Source organism: Canis lupus, chromosome 9 (assembly GCF_003254725.2).
Source record: "Canis lupus dingo isolate Sandy chromosome 9, ASM325472v2, whole genome shotgun sequence".
NCBI classification, from domain to species: Eukaryota; Metazoa; Chordata; class Mammalia; order Carnivora; family Canidae; genus Canis; species Canis lupus.
The window spans coordinates 7,552,882-7,568,191 of record NC_064251.1 but is presented as its reverse complement, the minus strand read 5'-3'; positions in this window follow the sequence as shown (position 1 = coordinate 7,568,191).

Sequence of the window (15,310 nt, the reverse complement as noted above, 5' to 3'; positions counted from 1 at the left end):
CTGCTTTGCTTTGTTAACTTTGGGTTCTGGGCAGCTTAGTTCATATTATTTTGCCCCAGCTTTAAGAGGGTCCATTACATTAGGTTGGTTAATCCTACTTCCTTGTAGAGACGCCACTCCAGCTGGTGTAGTCAGGTTTGCCATCAAAGTATGACTCGGGGCAGGTCATTTTACTGGAGGGACCTGACCTATGGCTTCCCATCTCTATCCTGAGTCCCCCTCACCATCCCCCTCCTCCCCCCACTGAGGTTAGCCAAGGTGGTTCAGGATGGATATCTCAGGGCGTCACCAGGGTCTGATGTCAGCAAAGCTTGGATCCTTGGAGGGCGATTCATGCCCACCCTGCTGGGCAGGGACTCTTTTGTGCCGTGGTTCCCTGCTCTAGAGAACCACCTGGAGCCCTTTCACCAGGCCCAGGTAACCGCCACTGTGGAACCTGGGAACATCCCCAGGATACCAGCCTAGGGGCAGAGGGCCTGTGGTCAGGGCAAGGCCCTCCACTGCTGTGGGGAAAAGTCTGTCTCTGGGGTGAGGGCTCTTTGGCCCCACAGGGCAAGAACCCCCTTCTGAGGGATTTAACCCACATCAGGGCTTTGGGGCAGCCAGTGTAACCAGAGAGTAAAACAGCCATTCATCCTCACAGGCTCCTGGGGATGGGACGGGGTTTGATGGGTGTTGGAATCTCCATCGTGGGTTGGCATACAGTCTGTTGGCCAGATGAATGAATGAGCAGAGTCCAGAGCCCTGGATCACTCCTTCTCCCACTTGCAACCCCAGCCTCCAACTGAGCTGTCTGAGGACCCCCTCAGTGACCTCGAGGGCTATCCACAGGGCCAGGAATCCTCCCAGGATGGGCAGGTCTCGAGGCGCTGTGTCTCAGAGGCCCCCTGGCCCTCCTTGGCAAGGGAAACATGCTGCTCACCAACCTGGGGACTCTCTGGAGGCAGGAGGTGGCAGTAGGCTTGAGCTGGACCTGAAGAAGGTGATGAGGTGGGTCAAAGGGGGAGATAGAGCAGAGAGGCCATGGAGTTTACTGGAAATGAGTCCAGATGTGGGGTCAGAACATCTGGGTGGTATAACCTTGGGGGAGTCACTTAGTCTCTTTGGGTCATATCCATAAGGAGGGGACAGTAATGAGTAACCTCAGAAGGTGATCAGAAGGATGGAAAGAGTTAAAGGGTGTGACATTGCTTTTTGAATTGTCAAGTCCAATGTAAGGGACCCTGGTTTCTATAATTACTGTTAAGTCAGACTTAACAGGGTACCGTGGTGCCCTTCTCTATCCTTCTGCCAGGGAAAAAGACATGTAGCCCCCCTACACCCCTCTTAGAGGTCCATATGTCACCGTGCGTTGTCCTGTTATTAACACACTGTCCCTGGCCACTGAGCTGGGACATTTCCAGGGAGGTGGGAGAGGATATTAAATATTTTGTTGATCTGGGAGGGAGAAAAGGATGGTCAAAAAAGATACAGTCAGGATTCTGGGTTCCCAGAAAATTAGCATAGACTTCAGTTAAAGACAGTGAGTCTCAGAAGCAGAGACCCTAGAAGGAATGTTTCATATGGTCTCCAGGTTTCTGAAGCCCAGCACTTTAATCCCTAGTGACTTTTGGGAAGAATCAAGAAAGCCCAGCTCTGGCTATGGGCAGAGGGCTCCTCTTGGTGCTCCAAAGGCCTGCAGGTCCCGATTGGGAACACAGATCTGGGCTCAGATCCCAGCTGTCACTGTATAATCTGAAAGAAGCCACTTGAGCTCCTGGGGGTCAGTTTGCTCATCTGTAAGTGGGGGGCACATGGGCCCCCATATCATGGTATTGGCATGAGGGTGGTGGATAATGCAGGCCAGAGTTCTGAGTCAGGTTGGGGCCACACAAGGGCTCAGGATGTGGATGCTGGCCGGTCTCAGAATTAACGGCTCAAGTTAGACCTTTCAGAACAAACTTGTTCCAGAGTGTCCTCCACCTTGTGCATAGAGTAGACCTGTTTTCATTAGTGTTTCTCAGAATCCAGCTAACAGGAAAAAAAAAATAGCATTATCTGCAAGAGGCAGTCCTTGGACTTACGATAAAGGAGTCTGTCAGGCTCAGGGTGGCAGTGGAGGGGCTCGCTTTCTGTCATTGTCTCTGGAGAGGGGTGGGCAGAGACCCAGCTCTGCTGGAAGACAGCCCCTGATTGCCAGAAACCCTCCTGGGCCCCTGAAAAGATGGAAAGAAAAGCAACTAGAGGGAAGGAAAGAGCTTTTTTTTTTTTTTTTTGGTCTGTGTCCAGAAAATTCTTGTCTCCTCCCCAAGAGCAAATTGGTCTAAAAGGGGACACTTAGAAAAGGCAAGGTCGCTGTCACCTGTTGAGTACTTTACTTTGAGTTACGAATTCTACATCTCAGTCTTATGGAGTAGTTGTTATTACTCCCATTCTTCAGATTAAAAACAGAAAAGGCTAAGTAACCTGCCCAAGATTCCACGGCTGGTAAATCCAGATCCTAGACTGAAAAAAAGCCTAAGCAGTCAAGCCCTGGAGCCCACGGTTCCAGCCACAAAACCACAAGACAGCAGGAAAGGATTCCAGCTGAAGCATGAGTGATCTTGTTGCTGTGCTCAGCCACCGTGGGCCAGGGAAAGTAGCTAGAGGAGACTGGGCACCCTTCCTTACCAAGCAGACACACCCTGTCTGCCCAGGAAGGTTCTACAGTGTTGAGGAGAACTGACGCTCCCTGCCTGCAGGCAGCTCCTAGGACGCCCCAGCAATGTCCTCCTCCGCCTGTCACCCTGTCTCCACCAGCCCACATCCACACCAAAGACCCCAATTAAATTCTTTCCTGGAGCTCAGTGCATGGCTCAGGGGTGAAGAGGAGGATGCGCAGAGCTGAAGGCATCACTGAGCATCCTCTCTGACCCAATGTGATGTGACACATTGATCCACATGTTCCCAGTGCTTAAAGGCACAGCCCCCTCAAATGAAGAGGTTCTTATACCTGGACCTGTTATTGGGGGCACTCCTAACTCCTTCCCTTTGTACTGAGCTCCCCCAGATCCCAAATCCTTGGATTGACCTGAGGTTTGTGTACCTCTGTCTGACCCCAGGGTTTTTCCTCTGGAAGAAACAGGCTGTAAAATAAATAAATAAATAAATAAATAAATAAATAAATAAATAAATAAATAAACAAATAAAAATAAAAATAAAAAAGAAACAGGCTGTAAGAGACATCTGTTGTCTTGTCCTCTTGAGTCTGTCCCCACATTTAGGCTGATGCGATTGTGTCTTCAGCCAGTGGCTGCAAAGAAGCCACAAGAGTGGAAAAGCGGGTCTGGCATTTCTGTGTCCCTTCTCCTTGTGGGGGGAATGAGGCCCAGGTGCCAGAAAAATGTGTTTATGAGCTGGGTGTAATTGTCAAAGTCCCACATTATGGCCACAGAGTTGGTTTGCTCCAGGATTTTCAGTTTCCTGTAAGTGTTGCCTCGCATGTGTGTGGGTGTGTACATGTGTGTGCAAGAGTGTGGGTGCTGTGTGTGTGTATTTGTGTGTCCTTCCTCGGGTCCTGCAAAGCCTTTGAGTCATAACAATAATTCATCCTAGCCTGATGTCAAGGCTAATTTACGCTCCCCAGCTTGATGGCTTGATGCTGCAGGACTCTAGCTTCCTCTTCTCCCAAGCCCTCTGTCACCTTCATAAGCCAGTTGTGGTTGAAGGCAGTGGACATGTTAGGTAAGACAGCAATGAGGACCCAGTTTCAGGGAGCCGACTGCCCCAGGCCCAGATCAGTGGAGTTCCTGGGTAACAAAGTCTTGGCTGAGTGGTGTCCAGGGATTCCTCCAGCAAAGCAAACTTTGCTCATGCGAGGCCACCAGAAGATAACAGAAAGAGAGAACGGGATGAGGAGGAATATGGGCCTTGTAATTAAATCCATAATAAATTAATTGCACGGAAATTTGCACAAGAGAGTATTTTCCCCTTCCTTCTGAGCACATAGTTCGGCTACTTTAGAGCTAATGATAGACACTAGCAATCACCTAGGCCACTCACTTTACAGAACAGAAAATAAAATCCAGAGAGTCGAAGTGACTTTTCCAAGGTCACACAGCCCCTTACTAGCAAAACCTGGGGCAATACATTGAGCTCTTCTAACCCCGGGCCAGCACAGGTTCGGCTGCATGGGTGGTTTCAAAGATTTTATTTTGTAAGCGTGGAGTCCTTCTCTTTACCCCTGAAGTGAAGCTGTACAAGATATAAAACAGATCAAGGTGGTCCTCCTACGGAATTTGCAGTGGGGTGAGGCTCCCAGAGCCCCACCTGCTTTACCTTTTGAGTGTCTTCCGAGAGACCCTAAGGCTTCAGGAGACTGTAAAATTATAATACCAATCATAACGATCATAAGCCCTCAGGATAGGTCACTTTCCATAAGGTTCCAGGCCCTTCTCTGGGGGTTTTGCATGTATTAGCTCACCAGATCTCCAGAAAGCCCTGTGAGACCACATACCTATGGGGCTGCAGGTGCTTTGCAGAGCTTTGTCTTCTATACAACCTGGCAAACAGCATCTCTCGGAACCTGGGACCTTGATGTGGGATCTTTGCTAGCTGAGGGTGACTTCTTGCACACACACACCCTGTTCCCACCTGGATGTTCCTGTCCTAGCAACCCAGCTCATCGCCATTCTTTTCTACCCTTTTCATTTCACATCATGGTCCCCTTTCCCCAGGGGTGTGGAGAAGGCACGACTCCAGGTTGAGCAGCTTTTTAGGCTGGCAGAGCCCACAGGAAGCCTTGTGATCATATCCAAAAGCAAAATGGTGGCCTGTAGGTTGAATGCAGCCTGAAGATATATTCTGTTTGCATGCACAGCTGTTCCAGTTACTAGTTACTGCAAAACGAACTCCTTCCAAGCAGTCGTTTCATAATGCTTCGAGATTCTGTGGGTCCCGGGAATTGAGATGAAACACAGAAAGAATGGCTTGTTTCTGTTTCGTAATGTAAGAGATCTCAGCTGGGAAGACTGAAGACAGGTTTGGGGGGACAGGCAGAGGTGGGTGGGTATGGGTGGTGTGACTCAGCAGCAATTGGGGGCTGGAATCAGACTGGCTCACCTTCACCCCGGTGGTTAATGCTGGCTCTCAGCCAGAACTCCTATGTATGACTTTTCCATGTGGGGTAGTTTGGGCTTCCTCATGAGATGGCGGTCAACTGCCAAGATCAAGCATCCTAAGAGAACCAGACAGAAACTATATGATCCTTTATGACTGTATTGGTCTCGTAGGGCTGTCATAACAAACTACACAGAGTGTGACTCAACAGAAATTAATCCTCTCATAGTTTTGGAGGTTAGAAGTTCAAAATCAAGCTGTCAACCCAGTTGGTTCCTTCTGAGGCTGTGAGGGAGAAACTGTTCCATGCCCTCTCTTAGCTTCTGGTGGCCTCAGGCATCCCTCAGCTTGCAGATCCATCACCCTAATCCTCTGTCTTCCTCTGGCCCTCTTCTTGCTTCTCCACACTGTTTTCTATGCATATCTGTCTCTGTGTCCAATTTCCCCTCTTTATAAGGATGCCAATCACCTTCCATTAGAACCTACCTCATCTTCACTTGATCATCTGTAAAGACTCTACTTTTTATTTTTTATTTTATTTTATTTTTTATTTTTTTATTTTTATTTTTTTAAGACTCTACTTTTTAAAAGATTTTATTTATTTATTCATTAGAGACAGAGAGAAAGACAGAGAGAGAGAGAGAGAGGCAAAGACACAGGCAGAGGGAGAAGCAGGCCGCATGCAGGCAGCCCGATGTGGGACTTGATCCTGGGATCCTGGGACCACGGCCTAGGCCAAAGGCAGGCGCCAAACCGCTGAGCCACCCAGGGATCCCCTGTAAAGACTCTATTTTTAAAGAAGGTCCACATTCACGGGGCCTGGGGTTAGGATTCGGACATCCTTTGGGGTGATACAATTCATCCCGTAACAATGATCTTGGAAGTCACATAGCCTCACTTCTGCTGTAGTCCTATGCCCCTCCCACCCAGGTTCAAGGGGAGGGAACAGCAGCTCCACCTTTGGATGGATGGGTGTCAGAGTTACGTTATAAGAGGAGCACGGGAGATGGGAGATCTGCAGCAATCATCCGGGTAAGAGATGACCTGCCCCAACAAAATGCTTACTATATATATGTGTGTGTGTATGTATATATATATATATATATATATATCCATATGGTTGCTAACATTTAGGAACAAGAAGACTCACATTAAATTTTCGCTTTTCTGGTTTCCGGTTCTTGGAGAATCAGAAAAGCCTGGAACACGGGGCTCCTACCCCACCTCGCCGCCTCCCAATGGCAGCAGTCAGGGAGAGCTGCCTCTGTCGGGAGGAAGCAGGCTCTGCAGCTGACCCACTTCCCAGGCCTCCCGTCTCTGAGGCCCAGTGTCAGTTGTCATCTCGTCACTGTGCATGGCTGTGTGTCCCTCACACTCCTGTGTGTCCTTGCTGGCTCGTCCCGTCGTCCTCTCACCCCGTCCAGGCTCTGCAGAGGAAGCCGCCTGGGGCAGGACCCCAGGAACTCCCCATCAGGTGAAGTGGTGATGTCGTGGCAGAAACCACTGCACCCCCCGGCCCCCCCAAGACCTAATAACAGAAGGCCACAGAAAGGAGCCGGCCTGTGATTCAGGGCCCAGCCTATGGAGGACGGGTCTAGGCAGGAGGACAAGGCCGGACAAGCACAGGCAGGGGGCTGATTACAGAGGGCAGGGCGAGGAGGGGCGGGGAGGGGAGCTGGAAAACTGAAAACAGATGTGGTCACATCGCTGGCCCCGCCCCCACAGTCCTGGCCCCGCCCCCCACAGTCCTGGCCCCGCCCCATGTAGGCCCCGCCCCCCACAGTCCTGGCCCCGCCCCCGCCAATTTCCTTCCAAGAAATGACGTGCGGGCCACTTCTGAGATGCCTTCTCTGACTTCCCACCATTCCCATCCGTTTTCTAGAGCCTTCCGGATCTTCCCGGCTATTGGCCAAATCCCTTTACAACACATGCCAAGTAAACAATCCAAGATTGCCAACTGTACGTCGGGGTCATCCCAGGAGCCTTGAACTAGAGCAATGATTTTCTCTGCAGAAGAGACCGGGGAGAGGAAGCAGTCCAGGACCGGGAGTCGGGGAAGAGGCTCTAGCCCCGGGTCTCATGCCCCTCTGCCCCCAGGAGCTCTCTCCAAGCTAACACACATAGCCCTTGGGCTGGGCCGGTCCCCAGGCATTGGGGGGTGCCCCTGGGGGCCCCTGGCCCTGTCATCTCAGGCAGGTTACTTGGCCTCTCTGTGTCCCAGCTCCTGCCTTTGTAAGACAGAATGAGGTAATCTATGCAAAGTGCTTGCGAAAGCGTTCTGCTAAGTGTTAGCTATTGCTCGCCTGTACCCCTGTCCTTGCAGCTACCCATGCATCTTCCATGGAGTGATGTGCTGTTGTGTCTCAGCAGAAGTTGGGGAATGTGGAGACTTGCCTTGTGAGGGCGCACAGTGCCCCCACGTACCAGGCACGGTGCCAGCCTCCCTCCCCCTCCAAAGAGCAGGCGGGTCCTGCCACTCCTTCTGCACTTGGCCGCAGGGGGAGAGAGGCCCCCCTCCCTCCGAGTCCTGGTCACTAGCATCTGTGATTAATATTCTGCAGGTTGGTGTGGGTGAAGGTTTTCCTGACCTCAGGGAATGACTGTTACTTGGCTCTTTACTGAGAGGTGGAAACAATTGAAGAAGCGGGGAGGTTGGGGAGAAACAGGAAAACAAGCATCCCGCAGTTGCCAGTTGAATTCAGGGCTGGCTGGTGCTTTTCTACAGAAAGCGAAGACAGCTGTGGGCGGGGGCCGGAAGGGAGGCCCGAGGTCTGGGAGGTGCCTGGTCCTGGGATGCCGCCAGCCTGTGCGAGGCCTATTGAACCTAAGCCCTCCGAGATAAAAAAGACACACACTGGAGCTCCAAGGAGAGCTTCTGGCTCATTTCCCAGGGCTGCCATAACAAAGTGCTGTGCACTGGGCGGCAGAGACCAACAAAATTTTATTCTCTCTGGTCCTGGTGGCTGGAAGTCCAAAATCAAGGTGTTTGCAGGATCACACTTCCTCTGAAGTTTCTAGGAGAGGCTCCCTCCTTGCCTCCTGCAGCTCCTGGTGGCCCCTGCAGTCCTTGGCTTGTAGATGCACCACTGCCATCTCTGCATCTGTGCTCACATGGCCTTTTCTGTGTGTGTCTCTCCATGTCCTCTCTTCTTATAAGGACACCAGTCGTTGGATTTAGGGTTCCCCCACCCCCAATCCTGTATGACCTCATCTTGAATAATTGTATCTGCAAAGGGATGCCTGGGTGGCTCAGTGGTTGAGCATCTGCCTTTGGCCCAGGGCATGATCCTGGAGACCTGGGATCGAGTCCCACATTGGGCTCCCTGCATGGAGCCTGCTTCTCCCTCTGCTTCTCTCTCTCTCTGTGTCTCTCATGAATAAATAAATAAAATCTTTAAAAAAAAATTGTATCTGCAAAGACCCTACTTCTAAATAAGGTTACATTCTGAGGTTCCAGGTGGACGTGGATGTCAGGAGGACACGAGTCAAACCCACTACAGTACCCTTGACTCTCTTATCTGGGGGTCACGCCATAGAGGTTCTAGCAAATGTGGACTTGACTGGGAGGCGCTTTAGAACGGGTCAGCGAACTCTATTTGTTTTCATATGACCCATGTGCTGAGAGTGATTTGTACGTTTTTAAGTGATTCAGAAAAAATAAAAGCTAGAATGATACTACCTCACACATGAGAATGGTAGAAAGTTCTCATTTCAGTGTCCATAACTAAAACTTGATTGGAATGCAGCTACCCATTCATTTATGTATCATTTTTGGCTGCTTCCTTGCTAGGGCCGGGACCACATGGCCTGAAATATGTATCACCTGACCCTTTAGAGTTTGTCCACCTCTCCCCACCCCCCCACCCCCCCCATGAACGTGACTGTCCTGAAACAATGTTTCCTGCCTGGCCTGCATCCATCTAGAATGTGGAGGCCTCCCGGACCTCCAGGTGGGGCAGTGTCTGACCCCTGCTGAAGGCTGCTTGGTGGTTGGGGGGGGGGGGGGGGTTGGGGGCGTGTGCAGTGAAGCCAGGCAGACCTGGGGTCCAGTTCGGGCTCCGGCACTTACCTGGCAGGTCCCCTCACTTTTCCACATCAGGGTGTCCTTCTCTGGTAAAATGGGGAGGAGGTGAATTCCTGGGTCACGGGGCTGCTTTGAGGATTAACAGAGTGCAAAAGGCCTTCAGCACAAGGCGGGGCGTGGTATGTGGCCAACAAAGGTCAGCTGTTGTCATTGTATCGAGGCTCTGGCTGGCGCAGGAGATTGCAGGCAACTGAACCTCAGAGACCTTTTAAATTCCCTGATACGCCAGAAAATCCCACCTCTTCTGGTGGAAGCTCCCAGCAGCCTATCTGGGTCTAATTCCATTCTTTATCAACATCGAGAAAAGCGTGAGAGAACTAACTGGGTATGAGAGTGGAACTTTACGTGGGGACATCACATCAGAAGACACACACGGGCCAGCCAGCACCCATGTGATCTTCGTGTCCACCTTGCTCTGGGCCCCCTAGGGAGGCTGGCCTGCCAGGATGGCATCCCAGTGCCCTCTGACTTCCCGCTGGGTTCGGGTCATGAGGAGCCCAGCTAGGAGACTGGGGGACGGAAGGACAGCCAGGCCCAGCTTGGGAGATGGTGCTTCCCTAGCTCCCCAGCGGCCCCCGGGGGGCCTCTCTCTCCATCCAGCCTTCTCAGTGACCTCCTCTTCCATCTGCCTCTTCAGGCCTGGGCGGGGTATGGCACCAGGTGTTCTTCATCCTGGGTCCCATGGTGCTCCTTGAGCTTCTCAGCGCTTTACCACAACTTTATGACATTTTCCTCAAATGGTCCTGATCTGAGTGTATGATTGGTTTCCAGGATGACTGAGACACTCTGAGAGGCAGACTTCACCCTCCTCCCAGGACGCCTCGCTGTCACCACACACACATTTCTAAGATTCACAAGTTTTCTACTGATGCATTTTCCAGCTAGGATGAGTCCTGAGGCAGCTAGAACACTTTTTTTTTTCTTTTTTAAGATTTTATTTATTTATTCATAGAGACATACAGAAAGAGGCAGAGACACAGGCAGAGGGAGGAGCAGGGGCCCCACGGGGGACCCTATATGGGACTTGATCCCAGGACCCTGGGATCACACCCTGAGCTGAAGGCAGATGCTCAACCACTGAACCACCCGGGTGCCCCCCTAGTTTGTTAAGGGATTGGAAGTGGGGACAGATTGAGTCGGAATTGTGCCTAAAGCCAGAGGCTCTGGGATGATTCCACGTGAGTGTCACTGTATCTGTGAACAATGGCAGTGATCTCTTACATGTGGGGAGCTCTATACAGCTTACAAATTATGAATTTGTTCCCATGTAATCCTACTTCCGATGCCCTCACACCTTCCAGTGAGGGATACAGAGCTGTTTCTGGCATCCCCTATTTTTTCTGGAAAAGGACACTGAGGTTCCAAAAGGTTTCTATGTATGAGTACCCACATCTGGTATGGAGTTGGGATTTGAGCCAGGTGGCCAACTTAGCAAATAAAAGTAGAGGATGCCCAGTCAACAACTTTGAAGTTCAGATCGCAACAAATAATGTTCGTTAACTAACCCAAATTTTGGGTCACGTTTTATCTGGCGACCCTACCCAGTGTCACAGAAAATGGGTCAGTCTGGGGGAGTGGGAGTAGAGACGGGGGTGGGGAAAGCCCTCCTATACAAGGAGGATGTATTTCTTGTTTTCTTAGGCAACTGTTAACAAGACCTGCTCTGTCAGAACAGTCTAGATAGAGCAGCGTCCTCCAGACATCAGTGCATGTGTCCCAGAGCCATGGTGGGGGCACCTGGACAGAGGACAGCACTGACCTTTCAGTGTCAGGACAGAGGGTCTGAGACAAGAAGGATGAGCTTCCCTCTGAATCCAGGGTCACACTGTCCCACCCTGGTTGGGGTAGAATTGAGCAGCAAAAGATGCAACCCTGGAAGCAACCTGAAGCACTGGTTCTTCTGTGCCGCCCCCCTCATCCCAAATCACAGCTCGTATCCAGGAGGTGGTCCCTTCTGTTCTCCTGGACCTTCACCATGGCAGACTGAGGGCCCAGCTGCAGGAGTGGGGGGACCAGATGATTCAAAAACAAAATAAGAGGGGGCACTACTAATAATCACACCAGGACAAGAGGTGTAAAGCAGGACCTGTGGTGACCCTATGCATCTGCCACTTTCTCTGGGTCCCCCAGGAGCTACTTCCAAGCCCTTCAACACCATGCTGCTGAGAGCAGTTGGAGCAGACGGGGAGGTGCAGCCCCGGGCCCTGAGCTGCGTGTGTAATGAAGGCCACGCGGAGGAGCCTTCCTGGTCAGTTCAGTCAGGCTGGTCCTACCCTGGGCTCATGTCCGTGCAACCAGCTTCCAGGGCAGTAAATTCCAGAAGGGTCACACTGAGGGTGCCACTGCCTCTAGATCCCTCCAGAGCAATGGATGATGTTCTCTGGGCTCTGAACCCTGTGTCATCTGGGGTAACTCCGGCCTTGGCTGAAACTCTAGCTAAGTAGTGATAAACCCCAACACAGAGAGCCTGGTGGCCTTGGGTGGTCAGTGTTGGGAGCTAAGTGAGCCAAACTCTAGTCATCCATTTCCATTCCTGTATCACTGCTTGACTTCTGAGCACTTGGCTCAATAGAGTCCAAGTGGGACGTGCTAAGGTCTCCTGGATTCCCTAGGGCCTGTCAGGGCCAGCACTGGAGATGGGGGGTTGTGGTACGTGCTGGGAGCCTTGGAGTAGGTGGTGGGGCAGTCCATCTTGGGTCAGATGGAGCCAATTGGCTTGATGAACCTGGAGCTGACTGCGTAGGCCCATCCAAGTCTCTTTTCCCTCCTACCTTCCTACACTGCACCTTAACCACTTCACAACCCATCACCCACAGAGCCACTGCCTCAGTGTCTCTTTCCTGCCAGAAGCTAGGACTGAAAAAGGAAAAAGTAGCCACTTTCTCCACCTGTTGACTGTAGCCAAGCCTCATGGTCAAAGGCTTTGCCAGAAAGATCAGGAGGTTAAAAAAAAAAAGTAGCTCTGATAATTCTGGACAGAGGAGCTGGGTTGGGGGACTTGTCCGAGGGTGGGGGATGGTACATCTCTGGAGGTCACCTCTGTCAAAGAGGTTATTTCCCTACACTTCATTCCAGGAGTCTGAAAAGTCCGAAGAGTCACGAGTTGAACCCATTCCACAGATGAGGTAGCAGAGGCTGGTAAAGGTGGAGCTCAAGTTCAAGTTGAAATTGAAATTTGTGGGAACCCTGTGTTCTCTTTGGTTAATCTCCCCAATCCAAAGTAGTTTTCCCAGCTAGTCACTCTGGAAGCTCTAAGAAAAGAAAATTCACTGGATTCTGAGAGGCCTTTCCTGATGTTTCTCAGGTGAGGTTACCTGGCAAGGAGTACTGTGTATGATCCAAAACTCACACCATATCTCCTTGGCTTTGGAAAGCACCTTCCCTCCCCTCCTCCCTTCCTTCGTGGCTGATTGACTTTTCTCATTTTGGGGTTGGGGGTGGGCACTGTTTTTGGCAACGGAGCTAGAGGCAGCCGGAGGCCACACTCCCCCGCTGCGGTGTCTGGGATTAGAAAGGAATGAGGAAGAACCCTGGAATTAAAGATTACGAGGAGTTGTCTTCTGTGTCTAGAACAAATGCGCCACCAGGAAGACATGCTTTTTGGTGTTCAGCCCTCTTCCTTTCAAATCCCATTATTTTCTTTGATCCTTTCATCAGTCAAATTGCCGGTAAGTCAATTGTTTCCCCTGAGAAAATTAAGAGGCACTTAGTTTGCCAGTGACTGTTCTAGAACGATCAGAATCCGCTCTTCTGACTCCAGGTTGTGGAATGCCTTCTGCTTTAGGACGCTTTGCCCCAAACAGCCTCAAATTGGAGGAGTGGAGTGGAGTGGAGTGGAGTTGCATCTAACGTGGGGTTGGGCTCCAAATTATGTGTAAGATGAAGACTATGTGTAGTCCAAATTACCCTTGAAAATCACCTTGAAGATTGGTCATAAAGTTCAGTGTGGGGACACCCGGGTGGCTCGGTGGTTGAGTGACTGCCTTTGGTTTAGGTCATGATCTCGGGGTCCCGGGATCGAGTCCCACATTGGGTTCCCTGCAAGGAGCTTGCTTCTCCCTCTGCCTGTGTCTCTGCCTCTCTCTCTGTGTCTCTTATGAATAAACAAATAAAATCTAAAAAAAAGAAAGTTCAGCGTGCACGGTTTGTACTGTCACATATGCGGAAGCTCTCCCACTTAGCCAGCTAGCCATATTGATTGATTCCTTATTTTTTCTCTGGCAAACACGAAGATGTCCATGGTCCTCTGAATTCTGAAGGCTAATAATGGGCTGCTTTCTGGGATGCCCACCTACTTCTGTTCCTACTGGATCAAGTTGTATGTTTACAAAGAATCAATGATCACCCTTTGCAAACTTGTTTATGCCAGTTGTACTTTTTATAGTAATTACGTAATTTCATCACATATGACGTAATGGGTGCGAGTGCAAAAGAATAGTTACTTCTTTGAAAATCCCACTGAATGCCTTGGTAAGAGAAAATGGCAAAAATGAAAGAGGGTGTTTTATCAGTGGTGGACAAGCACTGTAGAAAAATTAGGGAAAGAATAATAAAATCTGGCACTCTGCTTTTATATCAATCCATGATTTCTACCAGAGATTCCCTGTAGTTGCCTGCGTATCTCCGCACTGGCTGGGGGGGGGGGGGGGGGGGCATCGTTTTGTCCTGTGAGTGACTGTTACTGATGGATCTGTGAAGAGTTGTCGCTTCTTCAGTTTGCTTGCTTTTCACTGGTTAAAAGGCAGCAGCGACTTCTGAGCTCCCTACACGTGGAACTGGAAACTGCAAGTCCTCGATTTGCAATTTCTGTAAATTTTTTGCTTTATTTTAAAGAAATAGACTAGAATCCACTGGCGATGCTTGATGGATGTGATTTATGTAAAAAAAAAAAAAAGGCAATAAAAACCGTAGATATGGAGCCCATTCTTGAAAAAAGAAAAATGCAGGGGACCTGGGTGGCTCAGTTGGTTGAGTGTCTGACTCTTGGTTTCGGCTCAGGTCGTGATCTCAGGGTGGTGGGATCAAGCCCCACTTCTTGCTGCGTGCTCGCATGGAGTCTCCTTGGGATTCTCTCTCCCTCTGTTTCTCCCCCCACTCGTTCTCCCTCTCAAATAAATAAATAAAATCTCAAAAAAAAAAAAAAAAAGGAAAATGCTATGACCCCACCCCCTAAAAAAGAAAGAAAATGCTATAACCCAACATTAACATTGGTGAATGAATTTACATTTGTGTTTTAAGAAAAAATCATGTAGAAGGGTGTATATAGGTAGATCTTAAATTCCCTGCTTTCATTGTTTTGGTTAGTTGGGTAACCTCTGTAGGGATGTTGGATCACCCCACATGGCAACGTAGACTATAGAAAATAAGCGTACTCATCGAGTGGCATTACTTGAACTATCAACATCATCTTTCCTTCGTCCCCTTTCTATTTGAATCGAACTGTATGTGAGAGAAATGTGGGATCGTGTGATACCCCTGTGCTCATACACTCCGCGATTCAAGCCATCACTCTCAACCCTGGTGGACTAACCAGGTTAGATCCACCGAGCACCACGGTGGCTCTTATCACATCCGCATTAGGGTCTGCGGTGCTGGAATTGTAGGAATGAAGATGAACGCGGGCAAGGAACTTGCCTTAAAGTATCACAGAGGCAGCGTACGTCTCTAGAGCCAGACCGCTTTAGTACAAACCCCGGCGTTTCCAATCCTCAAGGGCAACCCACTTAAATCGTCCCCTGATCCAGTTTCCCTCCTGAAGGCGCTGTCGTAGGATTCCCGGAGTTAATCAATGTAAAGTGGTAGGAACGGTGTCTGGCAGAGGGTGAATGGCACACGAGTGTCAGCTATCGTTATTAATCATTGCCATTTTGCCTCCAATTTGTTGCACTCCGAGTGGCTCTTATCCTAAAAGCGTAAAATAAATAAAATAGCGCGCTGCATTTGAAGGCACGGATGTCCACTCACCTATGAATTAAGAAGGCAAGTAAGTTGGGCCCTCGTCTCTGCAAAAACACAGGATGGCTAACAGTGCACGCTGGAGGATTGCTTCAGTTTAATAGATTCAGATTCAGATTGCTTGAGTTTAATATGAGATAGCGGCCCCCACTTACCTTCCAAGGAGGAGAAGAATAAATGTTGCTTCAGAACTCC